Here is a 23,966-nt window from a genome sequence, read left to right as displayed (position 1 = left end):
TAAAACCTTCCGAGCTGGCAAACTCCAACATCTAGAAGGACACAGGCTACAGATAAATGGGAACACCACCACCTCCAAGTTCCTCTCCAAGTCACATGCTATTCCAACTTAGATATGCACTACTGGTCCTTCATTGTCATTGGATCAAAACACTCCCCACCTAACAGATCTGTGAGAACCCCTCCATCACACACGCTGCAGTGGTAAAGGAGATGACTTACCATCACCTTCTCATTGGCAACCGGAATGGGCAATATGCTAGTAATGTCCACATCCACAGAACTAATTTTTAAAATCTTCATTCTGGCAGTGTAAGTTTGTAAAAATCTATCCTATAATGCTTAGGAAATAAAAACAGCATAACCTGGTTGAGTTTCACTATTAAAGTTCATGCCTTCTTTAACAACCACCACCCGCAAGCAGTATTGCACGCTTTCACATCATGTGACAGGAAGAGGGTACGTTGTTATGCTTGTTGTTATCAGAGAACTGTCTTCACAAAAAATACCTTGCAAAGCTGGAGCAGTGTCAAAAAAGTCATTGAACCTTTTTGTCAGAATGTGATTACGTGTAAGTGATATGAGGGTGATTTTAATGCTATTTACAATACTGCATTGTCTGTTTTTAAACAAATAGCAAGGGGGTTGCCAAATATGAAAATATTGCCTTTTTAAATAATGGGTTCTTTTCACTTGTATGTAAATGTTGCACACACAATATCTATAATAATGTAGGATCTATTATAATGCTGATAAGGCTATGCTTGAAGAATTAATGGAACTTTAGACCAGTCAATCAGTTTGCATAGTGGTACTTTATGGCTGGTTCCAATCTCTATGGAAACGTAGAAAGGTAAATAAGGCAGTGCTGCTGCTTCTGGAGGTACCAAAATCCACCTGCAGAGGCAGCAGGGCTGCAGTACTAATATAAATACTGCCTTCAGTTGCAGTCAACCACTTAACTCACCCATATAAACCAACTATGTGATTTTCTGATTGCACAGATCTTTCTAAGTCAATAGAAGCCAAAAGTTAATGCTGCTGTTATTAGATCTGTAGATTGTGCCACACGATATATTCTTATGATCGCCATAGAGACTGATACCTTTTTAAAAAGAAATTCAAACTTCCAGTCATTGACCAAAAGGATTAGTCAACAAGAATTCAAGTTTTAAGACTTCCATTGTAAATAAAACTAAAAGCAACATTAACCAAACTATTTCAGTAGACAACTTATAAACTACAGAAAAGTTTCCATTACCTTTGAAAATGACCCAAAATCCTCCACAGTTATACATTATCCCTTAACTGGACATTTGCTCCTCGAGGAACCAATTAAAGTTTTTAAGGCCTGTATCCTTTTTTTGTCCTTTCGCAGTTTGTAACTCCTAATCCCAGAATTGGCTTTCATGTTGGGGGATGAATTGTAGATATTTCCCTCTAGCCAAAGCTAGGTGAATCTTCCAGACTTATTTAAATGTAGACAAATTTAGTCTCTTCAATCTGAGCACAAACTCCTGTGCACATTCTGTGTGGCGAATAATAGCTGATGTCTCTATCTGTCTGCACGTGCCCTCTCTCCCCCAGAATCTTGCAGACTACCTATGTCTGCGAGGAAAACCTATAATGCAATCTTATAATGGCTTCCTATGTACTCTTTCCCTCTCAAAGCCCCTCTCCATGGCAATGTGAAGCCTTGCATCCAGGTAGAAATGCTAACAGGCTATCCTCAGGAAACCAACTTCATTCTGTCTTTGAATTAAATAGGCAGTTTAAAGTACAACCATTTACAAAACTTGAGATTCCTAATATCTTCCTGGGATTGAGAGACTAATAGTTTAAACTCCATCAGCAATACTGCTCAGGTTATTGTTAACACGTGTAATATCTTTTAACCTTCTCCCCAGTAATGCAACTTCAAAAATCAATGCCTCTGCATTATGAACCGCAGAAACAAAGGGCAAGTTATTTCATGTAACAATTAGATACTTGAGCAGTCTTTTATTGGTCCACATTGCCAGATGCTGAAGTGGTTAACCAGCAGCATATATTCCTGATATTATTCCCTTCATGTTTGATACCCTTTTTGGATGTCTATAGGCAAACTGGTCTAAAACTGGATGCCATCTTAAAGTCAAATGTAGGACAATCTTAACCACAGCACCAGGAACATAATGTGTTCTGGAGCTAGTTCCACTTCACCTGTGTTCCAATGTTTTTCCTTGCTTATTAAGGATATTGGTACCAACTACAATCTGGTACTCCTCTTCACCTATGAACTCAGACAGTGGGAGTTGGCCATCGGTTCCATTGTGGGTGGGGGCAAAGAAATAGGGTAGGCCATAGGGTTACTTGGTAACCAGTTTATGCTTATGAGGCACTGAAAGCAATTACAGAGCTTCTCAAATCAGCTCATAACTGGCTTACTCCCAGTTCAAATGGTTTTGCTTTATAAATGCAGTATCCGATTATGTTAAGTGACACACATCACATGCACAGACTTGCTGTAAACCAAACATATTTTGCATGCATCACAGATCTGAATGGTTATGCCAAAGAATCTACATATTGATTTTTCAAGTCAGGACCCAGTGCCTCTGTACGAGGCCTGTTTCAAGCTTTCAAATAATGTTAAACTGTTTGTTAGCTGGAGATTTCTGGGCAAATCAGTGATTCCTCAGAGCTGATCATTTATTTCTGACAAAGTGCACAGCTTTAAGTAATTGTTTCTATTGAAGCGTAGCATCCATTGAAGTTTAACACAGCTGCAGTTTCATAATAAAAATATGGCACCGTAAAAATTTGATGCAATCAATTTTCGAAATCTCAAGATGTCACGAACGATCATTAAAATGTTTCACACTGTTAACAGAGTAAACCTCAACCTGCCTAAAGTTTCTGCAGTTCCAGTGAGGCATTTCGTTATTGAAATCTGGCTCCTTGCATCTAAATTCCTACCATTATTTATCAATAACATCTTTCTCTCACCTCACTTAGATCAGTTTTATTTGTCTTGTAGATTCTTTGGCCAAGAGGGTGGGACAATTTCATTCTGAACTAATTAACTAGTCACAATTGGATCTTTGTGATAGTTGCCCTGGGACAACGTTCCTTCTGCTTTTTATTTCCTGCTAATTCTTGTCCCGTGATAATTGAACTGATATTAGTACCCTGGTGGAGTGGAGAAATTCAGCTTACATCCCTGACTCAAAATGCGATTGATCTGTTTGTATTCCTCGTTAACGAACACAGAGTCTTTCTCATTCACTTCCCTCTTATGGTAACTGTATGAAGCTTTAAAGTTTTTTAAAAGTTTATTTATTCGTGTCAAAAGTAGGCTTTCATTACACTGCAGTGAAGTTGCAGGAAACTGCAGGAGAGTAGTCAAATAATTGCAAGAAGGCTGCTATTTTGCAATAGTCCACATTGAGGTAAATTGTATCACTTTTCCAACTATAACAGTGCAAATGTATTTCTTCCATAAGTCATGCAGTATAAACTAAGGTTAGGCATTAAGTTTAAGTTTATTTATTGATTTATTTATTGTCACAAGTAGGCTTACATTAACACTGCAATGAAGTTACTGTGAAAATCCCTTAGTCGCCAGACTCCGGCGCCTGTCTGGGTACACTGTGGGAGAATTTAGCATGGCCAATGCACCTAACCAGCACGTCTTTCGGACTGTGGGAGGAAACCCACGCAGCCACGGGGAGAACGTGTAGACTCCGCACAGACAATGACCCAAGCTGGGAATCGAACCTGGGTCCCTGGCACTGTGAGGTGCTAACCACAGTGCCACCATGCCATCCCACACCGGGTTGTGAATAAAATCCTCAAGCTTTCACAAAAAAGCAGCATAGAGTAACTGCAAGCTGGACTTAATGTTTTATCCTTATCCCAAAATCACTACATATGAGGTAATTTTAATCTCGTTGCTGGCTAGTTAAAAGAAAGCAGAATACTTATCTGCCCAGATCTCACTGTCTCCAATATTAGTAAACAGAATGAGGCACTGCCTAAAGTTCGCAGGTGCCGAATGAATTGATGTAAATCAGGGTCCCATTCTATCAATGGAACACCAATGATATTGTAGCCCGGGCGTAAGTGAGGCAGCCCTTGCTCTCTCACAAGACTGAAGTAAGTCAGCAACTGATGGGAAGGATGAAGACGCTCAGCAGGTAAGTCAAAATGTTTCTGCTGTGAGGCAAGGAGTAGCAAGAGTTCTCCCTCATGTCCCAACAGGAAGATCATGCCTCCCCTGCCCTTAACTAATTTGACCCACCTTCCAGTGCCATCCTCTCCCCACCACATTACTCTGCAGCCAGTAGGCAGCCAACAGGTGCCTGATTTACTTTCTGCTAAAACTGCTGCTTTGTGTCTTGTTCTCACGTGTTCTAAGCAGGATTTGGACTGGCAGCATTTAGGCATGGTCCAGCCTTTAAAATTGCCATAATGTCCTGCTGCCTTCACTGAATGGGAAACTAAAGACTGGATTTCCATCCTCGAGGCAGGAACGAGAGTCAGGAAATTTCTCTGCTCGGACCACCCAGTCTCGGGAGAAAGTGCTGCAAAGGAGAGATTTTCATTCTGGCAGGTGGTGAGGGGGAGTGCAGGAATTGGGTCTCAGCCACTATTTTGAAAGGTTGGTGGAACTTTTATTCATTTTTTTTGATTCATTCATGGGACATAGGCATCGCTGGTTGGCCAGCATTTGTTGCCCATCCATAGTTGTCCAAGGGCAGTTGAGAGTCAACCACATTGCTGTGGTTCTGAAGTCACATGTAGGCCACACCAGGTAAGGACAGCAGATTTCCTTCCCTAAAGAACATTAGTGAACCAGATGGGGTTTTCCAACAGTAGGCAATGGTTTCATGGTCATCAACAGATTCTTAATTCCAGATTTTTGTTATTGAATTCAAATTCCATCATCTGCCATGACAGGATTCGAACCCAGGACTGGAGAACATAGCTGAGTTTCTGGATTAATAGTCTAGCAATAATACCACTAGGCCATTGCCATCCATGTCTTCCTGGTTCAGTGAAAGTCCTGCCCTAAATAACTGGAAACCAGCACTGAGTTTAAATTCACCCTCATATATTTTACAATGTAAAGATGTGTGTGGGGGAATGATTACAGTGCCATAATCTATCATCTCTTTGTTCAAAAATTTCACTGTTGTGGTTTTTGTCATCTGACTGATGGAAAAAATTATTTTCTTATAATTGTTCCCATAAATCTTGCAGTAATCAGCTGCAAATTACCCCTCAATCAACCAACAATAGTAATCAGTCAATGTGTGGTTAAAGAAAGCATCAAACTTTTAACATTGGTTTGGCTTCAACTAGAGTTTTGTGTCCAATTCTGAGCACCACAATTTAGGAAGACAGGAAGGCTTTAGAGAAGGTGCAGGAAAGATTTATGATAATGGCTCCAGGGCTGAGGTTACTTCATTTATGTGGAAATTGGCTAATATGGGGTTATTCTCCCTGGGGAAGAGAAAGTTGAGAGGGGATTTGATAGAAGTGTTCAAAATCATGAAGGCTCCAGATAGAGTAGATTGAGAAAAACTGTTCTTATCTGAAAAAGAGTCAAAAACCATCTAAAGGACACTAAAGAAAGATGATCAATAGAAGAACCAAAGGCAGCGTGAGGATTTTTTTTGACAGAGCAAGTAGCTAGGGTCCGAACAAACTGCCTGAAAATATGGTGGCAGCAGATCCAATTGTGCCTTGTCAGAGAATTAGCTGAAGAGAGAAAATTTGCAATGCTAAAGTAAAAGGGCAGGGTAGCTGCTCCTGCAGGAAGCTGACGTGGACATGATGGGCTGAATAGCCTCCACTCATATTTGTTGTTGTTATTAAGAAACCAAAGCAGAAAGATCAATTGCTGTTTGAAACCTATAGTAAGAAGTTTAACAACACCAGGTTAAAGTCCAACAGGTTTATTAAACCTGTTGGACTTTAACCTGGTGTTGTTAAACTTCTTACTGTGTTTACCCCAGTCCAACGCCGGCATCTCCACATCATGAAACCTATAGAACAGGGCATTGTCTAGCTTGAAAGCAAATAATCAAGAAACTTGGGTTTAAAAAACCTGAGAGATCCTAAGAGTAATTAAAAATGAATGGTTTAAAAATAATCTCTTGTCCACTGGCTCTAAAATAGCCAATAAGAAGTCAATATTTTTAACCATTTGTTTTAATCAGGATTTATTCCAGGTGAAACATTTCATTAAAACGTACACTGAGAAAAATATTAACTAAATAAACATCTTTGTAAAACCCCATAGAGGCAAATACCCATAGCAAAAAGTATTTATAGCAACTAAATACAATTTTACAGCACAAATGATTACAAAACAATCAGCATTGAGTCTAAAATTCTCCTTCCAGCACAAAATGTCCTGACAATTTTGTTTTGTTTTTAAGTGTACCCTTAGTGAAATTTTGTAAAGTTTTATTTATTAGTGTCACAAGGAGGCTTACATTAACAATGCAATGAAGTTACTGTGAAAATCCCCTAGTCACCACACTCCGGCGCCTTTTTGGGTACACTGAGGGAGAATTTAGCATGACCAATGCGCTTAGCCAGCACATCTTTCAGAGGAGGAAACCGGAGCACCCGGAGGAAACCCACGCAGACATGGGGAGAATGTGCAGGCTCCACACAGACAGTGATCCATGCCGGGAATCGAACCCGAGTCCCTGGCGCTGTAAGGCAGCAGTGCTAATCAGAAGTGTATTCAGCAAAATTGATTTAGATAGTTCCCCATTTTGCATTCTGTGTAAGACTCCCTCGTACAAATCTTCCTTCACAATTAGCATGAAGAAAGTACCAGAAAAAAGGTACTGGTGTCAAGAGATGGGAGCCGGAATCTATACATTGACGAAGTTAGAGGGGGATCTGGAATTATTTGCATTCCTCCTCACCCTTAATTTAAGTCCACATATTTCAGTAACGATCATTTCCTTGTGAAAATAAATGTAGCCTCATTTTGTAGACTCCACTATTATAAGCAAACATTCACCTCAATGGTTTTAACAGGCTGTCATTTTACTCGCCACTGTCACTAATTTGGCCTTGTTAATACGATAATGGTAGTCTCAAAACCAGCTCCATTGCTGCTGTTTATTCTTGCTTCAAAAATTGAGTTTTTAATATATGGCCCAGTTTGCGGTTCATCTATTCTGTTTGCACTCCCATGAAAATCAACGACAACAACAAAATAAACGGTACTTTAAAAAAAAATGCTTGCACAAAAGTTCAACTCCTTGATTAAAAAAGGTTAAGGGTCAATTCATTTTGGTGGTGGATAGGTAGAAGGGTATTTTTATATCATTCCTCTTCCAATTTCTGTGTTGCTTAAATCATTTATGACTGTTCGCCCTGAGCATTTCATTATTGCTGGGTACCTTCAAAACATTGGGCTCATTCAATTGTCCAGAAAGTAGTATTCATAAATCAAACACTGGACCTACCTAAAGTTTCTGCTGGAAGGTCCAATCTCTTATTTCTAAAGCGCCTGTACTGAGAACTGACTTAGCTTCCAATTACACATCATGTATATTGAAGTGCTAAGTTGACAAAGTTTATTGATTGATAAACAGTCCTCCTTGTTACTAATTTTTCCAGTTACTCTTTTTGTGGTACAGCAGAAGACACTTGCAATTAGAAGGGGAACAAAATACTAGAACCAGTAGATGCTAGATTTTGCGACATAATCAATACTTAGAAGAGCAAAACTAGAACGGCGATGAATCGGGTCGACAAAGGCCAGTGGTGAGTAAACAGATTCAGTGCAGTAAAACTGAAGCACTTACCATAAATACACATGTAAACCCACTGATAGACAGACTCGTATTAATTTAATACTTTTAAGCAATTAGTGTCTATTCAGTTTTTAGTGGGTGTGAATTAACATCACAAAACTGTCAACAAGTCTTCACAAGTGACATTAAATTTTCAGTTTTGTTCAGTCAGTGAGGCCACCAGAATGGCTGGTGCGGAGAGAGAAGCGATCCACAAGAACAGGAAATGTTTCTCTAAGATTGGAGTTAAGAGAAGAATTGCTGGTGCAGGATGGTGGGAACCTCGCATCTAACTTGACCTGCAATGGTTTGACACTGACACATTTGGTGCCAGAAGTAGCGGAATGTTGTTTACTCCACGTTGACATTCTTTGCCTTGTTAACTATAAAAACGTACCGACAAGGGAAAAAAAAGCCCAATACTTATTAAAAGCAAATGCTTTAAAGTACAGGAGGTACAGCTGGAAGGAATAACATGGTAAATACTGGAAAAGAAATAAAGACAGTGGTCTTGGAGGCGGTTTTCTTCACCAGAGTAATACCCTATTCAGCAGAATTGGCATTTTAAGCTCACAGCAGCAAAATCCTAACAGCAGTGAATCATTAGAAAAGGTTCAATAATCTAAATGTCTGAGAAAAATAGTGTGCCTTGTTGCTGCTTTTCCATACTGTGGGTGCAATTTATATGCATTTCATTACCAGTGGATTGTCCTCATCGAATTCTTTGGATGGGAGAGCTAAGTGTTTTACCTTTCTCCCCATGATTTATTCAGCCAGAACATTCCAAACTACTTTGCTCTGTGTGGATATAGATATACACTGGATCAATTAGACCAAATTGGGACTGCCCTCAGATAAGGATCTCTATTATTAGTTGTTTACATTTAAATTTTAACTCTAATTCTGGATAGGCCATTGCCCTTTTTTACAATATAAACAAACTGGTGGCAGAGTTTACAACTGGCAGATTATAATTACAGATGTTAACAATAATCACATGTGCGTGACTTGACTCTGGAGAAATGTCCTTCAGCTCCCTGTGGCCTTCATAGAATTAACCAGCAGAGCTTTACTGGTCTAACCCCAATAATCAATAAAGGTTAAAAACAGACCTTGATGATTACAGTAAATGAGTCTCAGAATTTGGTTGGTTAATTTTAACAAATCAATGCTTTAAACTGATTGGAGATGGAGCGTTTTATATTTCTGCAACTGGATTTTACTATCAAAATAACACTGAGGTATATGGTACTTGTTGTTATTAATGTGTAAATGGTGGAGCAACTTCCGATAAGGAGCAATAGCCAAAGGTTGCTGTCTGAACTGTGCCGCTCTGTCATGCGCTCCATAAACAGGGCACTGCATGTCCCCCTGACCACTGAATGGCGTTAAGTTGTCGTGTGAACAAAGCTAACCAAAAAACTTTAAGGGCCGAACTCTCCCATTTTGAAGCTAAAGTAAAGTTTATTTATTAGTCACAAATAAGGCTTACATTAACACTGCAATGAAGTTACTGTGAAATTCCCCTAAGTGCCCACTCTGGTGGGAAAACAGGAGTGTTTCCCAATGGCGTTGGCAGTGTCTTTCAGATGGGATTCACCCACATGAAAGATGCCAATGAGTTTATTTTGATAATCTGCTGGCCATCCCCAGTGACTAGGTGCCTAAATGAAGGCAATATATTTGACGTAGTCTGCTTGGACTTCAGCAAGGCTTTTGACAAGGTCCCGCATGGGAGACTGATAGCAAAGGTAAGAGCCGATGGGATCCAAGGACATTTGGCAAATTGGATCCAGAATTGGTTGAGTGGCAGGGAGCTGAGGGTGATGGCGAGGGGTGTTTTTCTGACTGGGACCTTGTGTCCAGTGGGATCCCGCATGGATCAGTGTTGGGACCCTTGCTGTTTGTGGTTTGTATAAATGATTTAGACTTGAATGTAAGAAGGTTGATCAGTATGTTCGCGGATGATACTAAAATCGGTAGGGTGGTAACTAGTGAAGAGCATAGCCTTAGATTACAGGGGGATATAGACGGCTGCTCAGTGGCAAATGGAATTCAATCCGGTTAAGTGTGAGATGATGCACTTGGACAGAACAAGCAAGGCAAGTGAATACATGATAAACAGCAGGATCCTGGGAAGCACTGAGGATCAGAGAGACCTACGCCCAGCTCCTTAAGGTAGGAGGGTAGGTGCCTTTATTAGCTGAGGCATACAGTTTAAGAGCAGGGAGGTTATGCTGGAACTATATAAAATTTTAGTCCAGCCACAGCTAAAGTATTGTTTGCAGTTCTGGAATCCACATTATAGAAGGAATGTGATAGGACTGGAAAGGGTATAGAGGTGATTTACCAGGATGTTGCCTGGGCAGGAGTGTTTTAGTTATATGGAGAGATTGGATAGACTGAAGCTGTTTTCCTTGGAGCAGAAGAGAGAGGGGGGGGGGGCTGATTGAGATGTATAATATTATGAGGGGCATTGATAGAGTAGACAGGAAAAAACTTCTCCCCTTAGTAGATCGATCAATGACCAGGGGGCATAGATTTGAGGTAAGGCAGAGGGGATTTAGCGGGGATGTGAGGAAAAACATTTTCCCCCAGAGGATGGTGAGGATCTGGAACTCTCTGCCTGAAAGGGTGACAGAGGCAGAGACCCTCATAAGTTGTATTTAGATGTGCACTTGCAATGCCAAGCCATAGAAAGCTCTGGGCCAAGTGCTGGAAAATGGGATTAGAATAGTTAGGTGGCTATTTTTGACTGGCAGAGGCGTGATGGGCCAAAAGGCCTTTTTCTGTGCTGTAGACCTCTATGACTTTGTGACTCTATTTGGACTTGGTTTATGATCATAGCAAGAGAACAGCCTTGGGGGGCAGCAGCCCAGATCATCCTTATCAGGTCAGACTCTTATCGAGCACCCCAGCTGCTCTTCCTGGTTCCACAAATGTAACTAACACAATCTAGTGGGACTTTTATTGTATTGTCGGTAAAACTGATCAGGGAGTGTATAGCCCATCGTGCGCTCAGTTCCATTGCAAAATGGTAAACGTGATGTTACGTACATCATGGGGCCATGATTTGCATATTAAAAGGGACACATGACCAAAACAGGGAGTGGTGGTAGTGTATTACATATCACTCGGAGCCCGCGTTGCGACAGTGACATGTACTTTTATATGCATGCTGTGGTCTGGAGCTATGGTGGAGGCTCCAACTTTCTTTTGATGACATGAACAATCGGGAATCTCTCCCCTCTTAGCGCCTGCCATAGAATGTGTTGGAAGGATTTTCAAGCTGATAATCAACCTGTTTGGCCAGAGTCTGAATGCACCGACCTTAACGATCAAGTCTCGAGCAGCCTCCCAAAGCAAGGAGTACAGCTGCCATGGAGCCCGTGTCAAGAGCTTGTGCTAATGCTCGTGTGCTGCAACTGCCACACTATTCTGGCGAGCCAAGAACTCTCCCGCTCTTATACCGCCTGCCATAAATGTATTGGAAGGATTTACAGGTTGACAATCAGCCTTCTTGGTCAAGCCATGAATACACCTTCCTTGGCCATCAGGTCATGAAATGGGGCTCAAACTTGGGGCTCCTGTCTCAGAGGTACAGGAATATTAACCACTACATCACAGGACCTCAAAGCAGGGAAGCTGCTTTCTTTGAAAATGGAAGAAACCAGAATGCAGATGTTAAGAGATTGGTAAGCTTACGACTCATTTTGAGGCCATCACTGACCTCAATTTACAGCTAAAGCATCAAATTAAACCCAATTAAAATCGGCTCTTGTGCAAGGGACAGCCACACTCTCCTAATTTATTGTGTGTTTTTTTGTGCAGCACTCTTAGATTCTGCATCCTTGTATATGTTACTATGGTCCTCAATGGGTTAAAGCTATTAGCCAGCAGGAGTGATAGGAACAGCCTATCATCGCATTACTGGCCAGTAAATCATTATGATGTATCGGTGACAGTTCCAAGCAAAAGCACTTAAAACACTGCTCTCGGTTCATCCTGTGCTCTCACTGCCCACTTGGACCTGATCTTTTCTGGGATCAAATCCAAGTTGGCTTTATCTGTGAACTGGAGACTTTGTTCAGATAGGAATCATTTGTATTTGAGCCCAGAAACAATATGCAAGTGGATAACTGCCAGTCTTACTGACTCTTTTCCTTTTTTAAAATTTGTTTTCAGAGCTCCCTCCCCTCCCCTGATGGAAGGTCTGACTCTTGCAAGGTGAATATCGTAAAGGACCAGCAGTTCTCCAACAACCTTTTTCGAAGTGTTTCTCCAATGGGTGAATCTAAATTGTGGTGGTGAACAATTTAATCATAGAGAGCACCACAACTAAATAAAATCTCTCCTTATCACACGTCCCACCAGGGCGGCACGGTGGCACAGTGGTTAGCACTGCTGCCTCACAGTGCCAAGGACCTGGGTTCGATTCCTGGCTTGGGTCACTGTGTGGAGTTTGCACATTCTCCCCGTGTCTGTGACGGTTTCCTCTAGGTGCTCCAGTTTCCTCTCACAGACCAAAGATGTGCGGGTTAGGTGGATTGGCCATGCTAAATTGCCCCTTAGTGTCAGGGGGACTAGCTAGGGCAAATGCATGGGATTACGGGGATAGGGCCTGGGTGGGATTGTGGTCAGTGCAGGCTCGATGGGTCGAATGGCCTCCTTCTGCATTGTAGGGTTTCTGTGATTGTAAAGTGCTCAGATTGGGGGCTGAGAAAAGATTTCCCTCTTGTTCTTGCCCAGGGGCAATGGAAACAATTTTGGTACCACAATCAGTGTCCTGCCTGAGATCAGCTGACTTAAAAAAGCACAGAGATTGACCAGAGGGTTTTCTTCCTTTTCCATCATGAATGCTATTGTTTGGACATTGACGTATCAGCAGCAAATCACATAAACGTACAAATTCTTAGGACAATAATCAGTTGTAGTCTGTGCATCTCAACTTTTAGATAGAATATCTTGATCTCCTTCACATGTCCGGGTAATCAGGATGCAGTAGCCAAATAAGGAATTTCCTACCCCTAAAAGAAAGATGTGGGCGAGATTCTCCAATCTCATCTGTAGTAGTCCCACTGCCAGCGAGAATGGAGAATTTGGCGCTCAGCCAAAACTCCATTCACTTCAGCGGCACTGGAGAATCCTAGCCTGGATGAGGTCAGAGGTTTGTGGCAGCGATCGGGGTTCACTCAGGTGACATTGAAAATTATTCTAAAACTTCTAAAATTAGGGTGGCATGGTGGCACAGTGGTTAGCACTGCTGCCTCACAGTGCCAGGGACCCAGGTTCAATTCTGGCCTTGGATGACTGTCAGTGTGGAGTTTGCGCATTCTCCCTGTCTCTGCATGGGATTCCTCCCATATCTTAAGATGTTCAGGTTAGGTACATTGGCCATGCTAAATTGCCTTTTAGTGTCCCAAAATGTATGGTTTGGGGGACTAGTGAGTGAAATATATGGGGTTTCAGGGATAGGGCCTGGGTGAGATGCTCTGTCAGAGAGTCAGTGCAGACTCGATTGGCTGGATGGCCCATTTAGGGAATTCTACGATTCCCTAAATATTAGAATTATAGCCTGATAATCCCTTCTTCAAATATAGTCCACACACTTAAAAGGCCCAGATTTTCTCTCCAAGCTCAGGTGCACAAAGACTGGAGAATCCCCAGCTCCGTTCGCCTGGATGTCAGATTTTAGATCCCAGGGAAGGGGAGCAGGCTGGATTAGAAGTTTGGAGTGGGTGAAAAGGAAGAACTGATGAGGATGACAGATGCAGGGGCAGGCTGGGCAGAAAACCTGGATGCTAGCACTGTGTCCAAAGCTTAAAACTAAAGATTAAAACATGAAACATCCCTCTAGCCCTCACCCCCTCAACTCCTCCCTACGCAATCCCCATGCCCCATGGGTTGCCACATGCAAAATCATGCCACCTCATGCCCCCTTAACTCCTCATACCCTCCATGCCAACCTATGCCCCCACCCACTCCCATGGCCCTTTATAACCCTATGCCACCTGATGCAAACCCATGCCCCACCCCACCCTTTGCCCTTACACCTGCCATGCTATCTCACCTCATATAGTTGTGAAACCAGTCACGCAGCACCAATCCATTAATGGAAGTCTTCAGGTTTACAGCAACAGATGGCGCGAGATAGCAAGCAACCTTTGTTTGCAACACTCCAGATATGTTTTTCAAAGATTTTAAGGGGAAAGACTTTGAAATACCATGACAATTTGACAGCTCCCTTTGATGGATGCTTCTGACCATTTTGACAGTTGATTTTGACTGGTCTGTTGACAGTTCCAATGAACTTGACAGTTAATGAGTTTAGGCACTTTTTGCAGCCATTTATGCCTAGTTTTAACATTTCCAAAGGGCACTTGACCTCAACCAAAGGGCACTTTCTCTTTCCCATCGGTGTCCCGGGACCAGATCCAAAGGGGTATCCTGACTGTCCAAACAAACCCTGACTGTACAAACAAATCCACCAATTTCAGACCAGCTCTCACCTGGTGTAATTTGCATTAAAGAACAAAGAACAATACAGCACAGGAACAGGCCCTTCGGCCCTCCAAGCCCGCGCCGCTCCCTAGTCCAAACTAGACCATTCTTTTGTATCCCTCCATTCCCACTCCGTTCATGTGGCTATCTAGATAAGTCTTAAACGTTCCCAGTGTGTCCGCCTCCACCACCTTGCCCAGCAGCGCATTCCAGGCCCCCACCACCCTCTGTGTAAAATACGATCTTCTGATATCCGTGTTAAACCTCCCCCCCCCCCCCCCCCCCCTCACCTTGAACCTATGACCCCTCGTGAACGTAACCACCGACCTGGGAAAAAGCCTCCCACCGTTCACCCTGTCTATGCCTTTCATAATTTTATACACCTCTATTAGGTCACCCCTCGTCCTCCGTCTTTCCAGTGAGAACAACCCCAGTTTACCCAATCTCTCCTCATAACTAAGCCCCTCCATACCAGGCAACATCCTGGTAAACTTCCTGTGCACTCTCTCTAAAGCCTCCACGTCCTTCTGGTAGTGTGGCGACCAGAACTGGACGCAGTATTCCAAATGCGCCGAACCAACGTTCTATACAACTGCAACATCAGACCCCAACTTTTATACTCTATGCCCCGTCTTATAAAGGCAAGCATGCCATATGCCTTATTCACTAGCTTCTCCACCTGTGACGTCACCTTCAAGGATCTGTGGACTTGCACACCCAGGTCCCTCTGCGTATCTACACCCTTTATGGTTCTGCCATTTATCGTATAGCTCCCCCCTACATTAGTTCTACCAAAATGCATCACTTCGCATTTATCTGGATTGAACTCCATCTGCCATTTCTTTGCCCACATTTCCAGCCTGTCTATATCCTGCTGTATCCTCTGACAATGTTCCTCATTATCTGCAAGTCCAGCCATTTTCGTGTCGTCCGCAAACTTACTGATCACCCCAGTTACACCTTCTTCCAGATCATTTATATAAATCACGAACAGCAGAGGTCCCAATACAGAGCCCTGCGGAACACCACTAGTCACAGGCATCCAGCCGGAAAAAGACCCTTCCACTACCACCCTCTGTCTTCTGTGACCAAGCCAGTTCTCCACCCATCTAGCCACCTCCCCCTTTATCCTATGAGATCCAACCTTTTGCACCAACCTACCATGAGGGACTTTTTCAAACGCTTTACTAAAGTCCATATAGACAACATCCACGGCCCTTCCCTCGTCAACCATTCTAGTCACTTCAAAAAACTCCACCAGGTTAGTGAGGCATGACATCCCTCTCACAAAACCATGCTGACTATCGTTAATGAGTTTATTCCTTTCTAAATGCGCATACATCCTATCTCTAAGAATCCTCTCCAACAACTTCCCTACCACGGACGTCAAGCTCACCGGCCTATAATTTCCCGGGTTATCCGTCCTACCCTTCTTAAATAACGGGACCACATTAGCTATCCTCCAATCCTCTGGGACCTCACCTGTGTCCAGTGACGAGACAAAGATTTGCGTCAGAGGCCCAGCGATTTAGTCTCTCGTCTCCCTGAGCAGCCTTGGATAGATTCCATCAGGCCCTGGGGATTTGTCAGTCTTTATATTCCCTAAAAAACCTAACACTTCCTCCCTTGTAATGGAGATTTTCTCTTACGGGTCAACACTCCCCTCCGAGACACTCCCAGTCAACGCATCCCTCTCCTTTGTGAATACCGACGCAAAGTATTCATTTAGGATCTCCCCTACTTCTTTGGGCTCCAAGCATAAGTCCCCACTTTTGTCCCTGAGAGGTCCGATTTTTTCCCTGACAACCCTTTGTTCCTAGCGTATGAATAAAATGACTTGGGATTCTCCTTAATCCTGTCTGCCAAGGACATTTCGTGACCCCTTTTTGCCCTTCTAATTCCTCGTTTGAGTTATTTCCTACTTTCTTTGTATTCCTCCAGAGCTCCCTCCGTTTTTAGCTGCCTGGACCTAACATACGCCTCTTTTCTTTTTGACCAATCCCTCAATTTCCCTGGTTATCCACGGTTCTCGAATCCTACCCTTCCTATCCTTTTTTACAGGCACATGCCTATCCTGCAGCCCTAACAACTGTTCCTTAAAAGACTCCCACATGCCAGATGTGGATTTACCCTCAAACAGCCTCTCCCAATCAACAGCTGCCAATTTCTGCCTAATCCCACTAAAGTTAGCCTTCCCCCAATCCAACACCTTATCCTTGGGACACCACTCATCCTTTTCCATCACTATCCCAAAGCTAACAGAATTGTGGTCTCTATTTGCCACATGTTCCCCTACCGAAACTTTGAAGACCTGACCGGGCTCATTCCCCAGTACTAGGTCCGGTATAGCCCCCTCTCTAGTAGTCGGGCTATTCTCTTGTGTTTCACAGTCCTGGCTTAACTAAATCCCACTTGAATGGAGGCAGCTGCTGATTTCAATGGCCAGCTCCCCACCATAAACCATGTATGCAAAATCCGTGTCCTGCCCCCAATCCTGCCTCTGCAAGAACAGGAAGTGCTGTGTTCGGGGAAAGGGCTTCAAATTTTCAGGCATTTCCACTATTTTCATTATGAACGCTAGCCTCTCCATCCTGATGCAAATTTGAGCCTTAGCTATGCAAATATTTAACATATATAATCACACTAAGCTCCGTTAGATGCTGTTTGTACTTTAGAATTTGTAACACTATGAATCTGGAATCATTGGCAGATGCTGCTGGTACATAGGTGCTGTCACCTCTTACCAACTTTCAAAGAAGGTAGGAATGGGATCGGAGAGAGCAGGGAATGGGAATATGGCTTCAATTCTTGCATTTGGTTTGGCCAGCTGGACATTTTTTTTCAGAAAATGTCATTCTCTCAGCCCTTGCTTTTTCTTCCAAAATGCATAATTTTATACTTGCCTATATTAAATCATATTTAGCACTATCTATCCATTCAACTATGCCCGTGAAGACTTTTACAGTCCTCCTAACTCTTTGCAAAACTTTGTACATTTGTCTCTTCAGCAAATGTTGAGATTATATTGCCTATAAATACATTCAAAAACCATCATTGCGTACAGAGAACAAAAATGGAGCTGGCACTGACCCCTGGGATATTCCATTACTGGCCCTTCTCCAATCTGAGCAATATCTATCTTTCCCAATGCCACATTTCTTACCTATCACCTTTCTACCCATGCTGTTACTTTCTTTTATACCACATTCCTAAAGATTTCTAACAAGCTCTGGCAAAACACATTATTGAATATCTTCTGAAAATCCTAATTCCACTGGATTATGTTTTTTTTATTCACTTGTGGAACCTGGGTGTCGCTGGCTGGCCAGCAGAGGCAGGATTGGGGGCAGGACACGGATTTTGCATACATGGTTTATGGTGGGGAGCTGGCCATTGAAATCACCAGACAACGGATGAATGAATACCGCTCGACAATCACCAGGCAAGACTGTTCTCTTCCTGTGGGGGAGCACTTCAGCAGTCATGGGCATTCAGCCTTGGATCTTCAGGTAAGCGTTCTCCAAGGCGGCCTTCACGACACACGACAGCGCAGAGACGCTGAGCAGAAACTGAGCACACATGAGGATGGCCTAAACCGGGATGTTGGATTTATGTCACATTATCAGTAACCCCCACAGCTTTTCCCCCTGGTCTTGCAGAATCTCACTAGCTGTTCTGTCTGGAGACAATACACATCTCTTTACCCTGTGTTGAATGCTCCCTCCACCCACATTGTCTGTACCTTTAAGACCTGGCTGGCTGTAGAGATTCGCATTCTAATTAATATTCTGTAACTTGATTTCTGTGTCTGTGCACTGTTTGAGAGCACATTTCCACTCCATCTGACGAAGGAGCAGTGCTCCGAAAGCTTATGGTATTTGCTACCAAATAAACCTGTTGGACTTTAACCTGGTGTTGTGAGACTTCTTACAGCATTTATTGCCCATCCCTAGTTGCTCTTGTTCAGAGGGCAGTTGAAAGTCAACCACATTACTGTGGCTCTGGAGTCACATGAAAGCCAGACCAGGTAAGGATGGCAGATTTCTTTTCCGAAAGGGACATTAGTGAACCAGATGGGTTTCTCCTACAATTGACAATGGTTCCATGGTCATCAGTCGATTCTTAATTCCAGATATTTTTTACTGAATTCAAATTCCATCATCTGCCGTGGCGGGATTCGAACCTGGTTCCACAGAGTGTTAGCTGAGTTTCTGGATTAATAGTCTAGCGATAATACAATTAGGCCATCGCCTCCCCCTATCTTTCCTATCATTAATTTTTTTTAAAAATGATATGTGTCAAACATAACCTGCCTTTAAGAAATCCAAGCATACTGTCCTCACTTATCTGATGCATCTTTAAACGCTTCCTAATTTTCCCTCAGCAATTTTTCCATAATTGATATTAGGTTAATTGGTCTATAGTTACAGTGTAACATTTTTTTTCCTTCTTGATCCAAGATATTATATAAAGAAGGCTGAAAGACTGGCTTCTGTATCTCTTCTCTGATTTCTTTCAAAAGCCTAAGCCACATGTCATCAGAACCCAAGAGCTATCCACTTCCGGCTGCTAATCATTTTCAGAGCTAATTATTTTTCCACAGTTTGCTTTCTCCATTGTTTCCATATTCTTATCAACTGCATTCATGTTCTTGCTTTCACTGTAATATGTAAAAACAATGAAAGTATATCTTTAATTCTCTAATCTCTTTGTGCCTGCATAGGTCAGGTTAAGGGAGATTAGGAGGTTCAATGTATTATTATGATGGTTGAGGAGGAGTGAACTGCCTCCCCTTTATTTCAGCCCCCTCAGTTGGTCGCAACAAAGGCGTTGAAGATATTTTTCCCCATGAATGCTTTTTTCAATCCAAATCTCTTTATTTGATAATAAGAAGCAATCAAACCAAGTTTTCTTGACTCAAAGAAAGAGTAAATTTATTAGTTACTAAACCCACAAAAAAAAGGCCAGGAATTTTCCAGCTATTCAGGCTGAATGGATCATCTGGTCCCACTGACGGTGTACTCCCGTTGCGGGTTTCCCGATGGTCTGGGGTGTAATCAATGAGAACTCCTATTAAAAGCGACAAGACCCGAAGAACCAACCACCGACGAATGGCGTGCCGCCTCCGGCAACGAGAAATACACTGCGGTGACACCCCCCGCCCCCCCCCCCCCCCCCCCCCCCCAATACAGATGTAACAACACACGCACAGATCGGAAGTAAGAAAATGAGAAACGAATTAAAAGTTAATAGAATACATGATTAAATCCTTTTGCTTGTCCGCGAAGCATATTTTTGTTGAACATTGCGGCTGAGGTGAGATGGTTTCCTGAAGTTGAAGTTCAGGTACTGCACTTTGCTGGATTGCTCACTGCTCTTTTTAAGCAGTTCTTTCCCACCTGACTTTCTCTCTGGCTTTGCAAGACCAGTTCTTAAACCTCCTGTTTGTATATACCTGGGAAGGTATTCGGTTAACATGCCTTGCAGTCTTTGTTGTAGACCAACTAATCAGTTTTTGGATCTTTCATCTCAGAAACATTTTGACATATTTTTAGATAGTAGAAACCAATAGGGCATGGGGTTATTTAATCCTTCACAGGGGGTTCTGAGTATCTGGTGGGGTGTAACTGGCTGGGTGCCATTATCTTCAGTAAGAAGTTTAACAACACCAGGTTAAAGTCCAACAGGTTTATTTGGTAGCAAAAGCCACACAAGCTTTCGGAGCTCCAAGCCCCTTCTTCAGGTGAGTGGGAATTCTGCTCACAAACAGGGCATATAAAGACACAGACTCAATTTACATGAATAATAGTTGGAATGCGAATACTTACAGCTAATCAAGTCTTTAAGATACAAACAACGTGAGTGGAGAGAGCATCAAGACAGGCTAAAAAGATGTGTATTGTCTCCAGACAAGACAGCCAGTGAAACTCTGCAGGTCCAGGCAAGCTGTGGGGGTTACAAATAGTGTGACATGAACCCAAGGTGGCCTTCACGACACACGACGGCGCAGAGTCGCTGAGCAGAAACTGATAGCCAAGTTCCACACACACGAGGACGGCCTCAACCGGGATATTGGGTTCATGTCACACTATTTGTAACCCCCACAGCTTGCCTGGACCTGCAGAGTTTCACTGGCTGTCTTGTCTGGAGACAATACACATCTTTTTAGCCTGTCTTGATGCTCTCTCCACTCACGTTGTTTGTATCTTAAAGACTTGATTAGCTGTAAGTATTCGCATTCCAACCATTATTCATGTAAATTGAGTCTGTGTCTTTATCTGCCCTGTTTGTGAACAGAATTCCTACTCACCCGAAGAAGGGGCTTGGAGCTCCGAAAGCTTGTATGGCTTTTGCTACCAAATAAACCTGTTGGACTTTAACCTGGTGTTGTTAAACTCCTTACTGTGTTTACCCCAGTCCAACGCGGCATCTCCACATCATGCCATTATCTTGACAGAATTATAGTGCATTAGAAGTCCAGCACTTTGCATTTTTAATGCCTTCCTTTCAAGAATCCTTATTTGACATGGACCTTGTCTCACTCCAGCTTCAGATAAAAATGGCACCTCGTTGGCTTAGATCAACATATTAAAATAAGACCCTGCTGGCTTGAACAAGTATCTTTATCAGCTATAATTTGAAGTTGTAGCCAGCCTGATCAAGATGGCAAATGATTAGATAAGTTTCCAGCTCCGGCGTAACTGCCTTCCTCTCTGGTTTCCGAGGCAATTAGAACCCAACCCTGTCTCTTCGAAGATTGCAATTCTAGCTGATGTTACGAAATTTGCTTGAACACAGTGAACACACTACTTACTGCTTGAACACAGTGACCGTCTACTGCAGAGACTCAACTTTCCAACACTTTGTGCATGTGTGCTTCCTCTAAGCAGGAGGGGATCCAACACCGACATAAATTACATTTCACACACATCCCAATCGAGTTCCCTGCATAGCCATTCCTCTGAGTCTCACCTCTTTGCATACAATTGATTACAAAGCGAGCATGTCAACTTTAAAAAACACATGTATTTCATGCATATTGGCAATGATTTACATAAAGCTTACAGGCACTAAAACTTAACCAGAAAGCTAACCCCAAATATTATGACTAATACGTTCCAATTTTAGCTTTCCATCTGTTTCAATCAATTTAACTGAAATTGCAACATAAAATACAATGTTGCAAATTAAATTTACTGTACCGCTTAATTGGCAAAATCATTTTTCCGTTCCAAAAATAGTTCTGTATTTTCAAATTTTCTCTCCTCTGATTGAAGATACTGACTCAGCATGAGATGCAATTTTGCAAGCACTTCTGATCTCTGTCACCTTGCCCCAGACAATCTTCCATTGCGCAGTAGCTTTGTCACTGAGCATTGGCAGCTGTTTAAGTGCAAGTGGCATAATAACCTGACTTCATTCTCTTCTCGCCTGACATCTGCATTTTCCCTGGATATGAGCAGGTACTCTGGCTAATATTGCCCCTTCTCAGTTCAGGAGTGCAGAGGTCAGGGATTGAACCCGGGACCTTCAGGCATGCAAAGTTCAATTCAACATGGGTTCTTTCCACTTAGCAACAGAGAAACTACATTGGTGACATTACTGGGCTAACTGAGTTGTTGAAGTTAAAATCTGACCCGCGTACTTTAGACAAAATTGGTGCTGTAGACAGTTTGGTCAGAAAAATAGGGAGATCATATATTACTGAGAAAATGAGAATCAAAATGGTGTACAGGAACAAAGGGATCTCCGGGTATGAAGATATAAATCACTACAAATGGTGACACAGGTCAATAAGGCCATAACAAACGCAAATCAAACATGAGGGTTTACCTCTCGACAAATATGTTAAACTTGTATCAAAACCTGGCAAGGCCACACTTGGAGCACACTACACAAGTATGGTCGCCATATCATAAAAAGGATATAAAGGCACGGAGGCAGGTGCAAAAAATGATTCATAAGGATGAAACCAAGAACTATGATATTATATCTATTAGGGAAGAATGAACAGGTGGGTCTCTTTTCTGTTGAATCGAGGCATTTCAAATGACGAAAGAGTGGACAGATGTTTTCACTTGAGGGGAAAAGCAATAGGAGAGGCCATAAATATAAGACAGTGACAAGAAATCAAATAGGGAATTCAGAAAAAACTTCTTTACCATAGAGTGATAAGATTGTGGAACTTGCTGCAACAGGGAGTAGCGAAGGTGAATTGTACAAATATGTTCAAGGGAAAGCTAAATAAGCATGAGGGAGAGGGGAATAGAAGATTATGCTGATAGAAATAGGGAAGGAAGGATGAGAAGAGGCTCGAGTGGAGCATAAATGCTAGGATGGATTGATGGGCCTGTTTCTGTATATTTAATGTAATCTATGTAAATATTAATATTTAATATCTAATTACTTTCAGCTGAATGTATGAAGTTACTAATGTCACTGAACAGAACACATCCTAATTATAAATCCCAAAACCTGAAAATCTGGGCATTAGATGTGGCTTCAGGAAGTCCAGGCAGAAGAGAAGAGTAAGTGGCTAAGCTTCTCCAAACATTCTCCGCATCGCTGAACCCATCTGGAGAAGAATATGTGTTTTTGCTGGGATTAGGGTTGTATGTTATATGCTACAGTATTACAGATAAAGAACAACACTGGACCCAAGGAACTGAAGCGTAACGAAGGATCCACAAAACAAGATCCCACCTGGAGCAGCCTCTTCAGAACTAGAAAATACAAAACTAACAAATAAAACCAAATCTCTCAATGGAAGGCCAACTATTAGGGAAATCGGTTAACTCAGTTGGCTTGGTAACTGGTTCATGATGCAGAGTGATGTCAACATCATGGGTTAATTCCCGTAGTGGCTGAGGTTATTTGCAAAGGTGTGATGATCCTTGGCTAAATCTCCAGCCTCTGATCTCTGGGTAAGCGTTCTCCAAGATGGCCTTCATGACACACGACAGCGCAGAATCACTGAGCAGAGACTGATAGCCAGGTTCTGCACACATGAGGACGACCTCAACCGGGATATTGGATTCATGTCACACTATCTGTAACCCCCACAACCTGTCTGGATGTGCAAAATCTCACTAGCTGTCCTGTCTGGAGACAATACACATCTCTTTAACCTGTGCTTAATGCTCTCTCCACTCACATTGTCTGTACCTTTAAGACTTGATTAGCTGTCAAGACTCACATTCCAATCATTATTCATGTAAATTGAGTTTGTGTCTTTGTGCCCTGTTTGTGATCAGAACTCCCACCCACCTGACGAAGGGACAGCCTGTTCCGAAAGCTAGTGGCTTTTGCTACCAAATAAACCTGTTGGACTTTAACCTGGTGGTGTTAGACTTCTTACTGTGTTTACCCCAGTCCACCACCAGCATCTCCACATCATAAATCTCCACCAATCAGCTTTCCACCTCAAAGGAGCGAGCAGCCTATGCTCATCTGGGATTATGGCAACTTTACCTTTTTTTAAAATCAATAACTTTTGAGCCTCTGTTAATAAATTAAGTTGTCTTTCAGTTTCTGTTTAAAGTAAAGAGAATAGCTAAATAGTTTCTTCCTCTCATTTATTTTAAAAGTAGCAAATTGTTCTGACTGAGTTGGATATGATTTTCCTGAGGAGTTTGGCATTGTCTTGTCTTCCAGGACC

At 42.4% G+C, this 23,966-nt stretch overlaps 1 long non-coding RNA gene across 1 annotated transcript in view; it reads left to right on the top strand.

Moving 5' to 3' along the window:
- LOC144497360 (uncharacterized) overlaps positions 1–23,643 on the top strand; it is a 28,677-nt gene extending 5,034 nt beyond the window's left edge. Inside the window, exons 2-4 of the long non-coding RNA XR_013498536.1 lie at positions 4,402–4,641; positions 11,993–12,034; positions 22,722–23,643. This is a non-coding gene — a long non-coding RNA (uncharacterized LOC144497360). The remainder of the gene's footprint in view (positions 1–4,401; positions 4,642–11,992; positions 12,035–22,721) is intronic.
- Positions 23,644–23,966: the final 323 nt, after the last annotated feature.

The sequence above is a fragment of the Mustelus asterias genome, chromosome 8 (genome assembly GCF_964213995.1).
Source record: "Mustelus asterias chromosome 8, sMusAst1.hap1.1, whole genome shotgun sequence".
NCBI lineage: Eukaryota > Metazoa > Chordata > Chondrichthyes > Carcharhiniformes > Triakidae > Mustelus > Mustelus asterias.
Note: the sequence above shows the minus strand (reverse complement) of the source record. Positions and strands in the feature narration are given on the sequence as shown.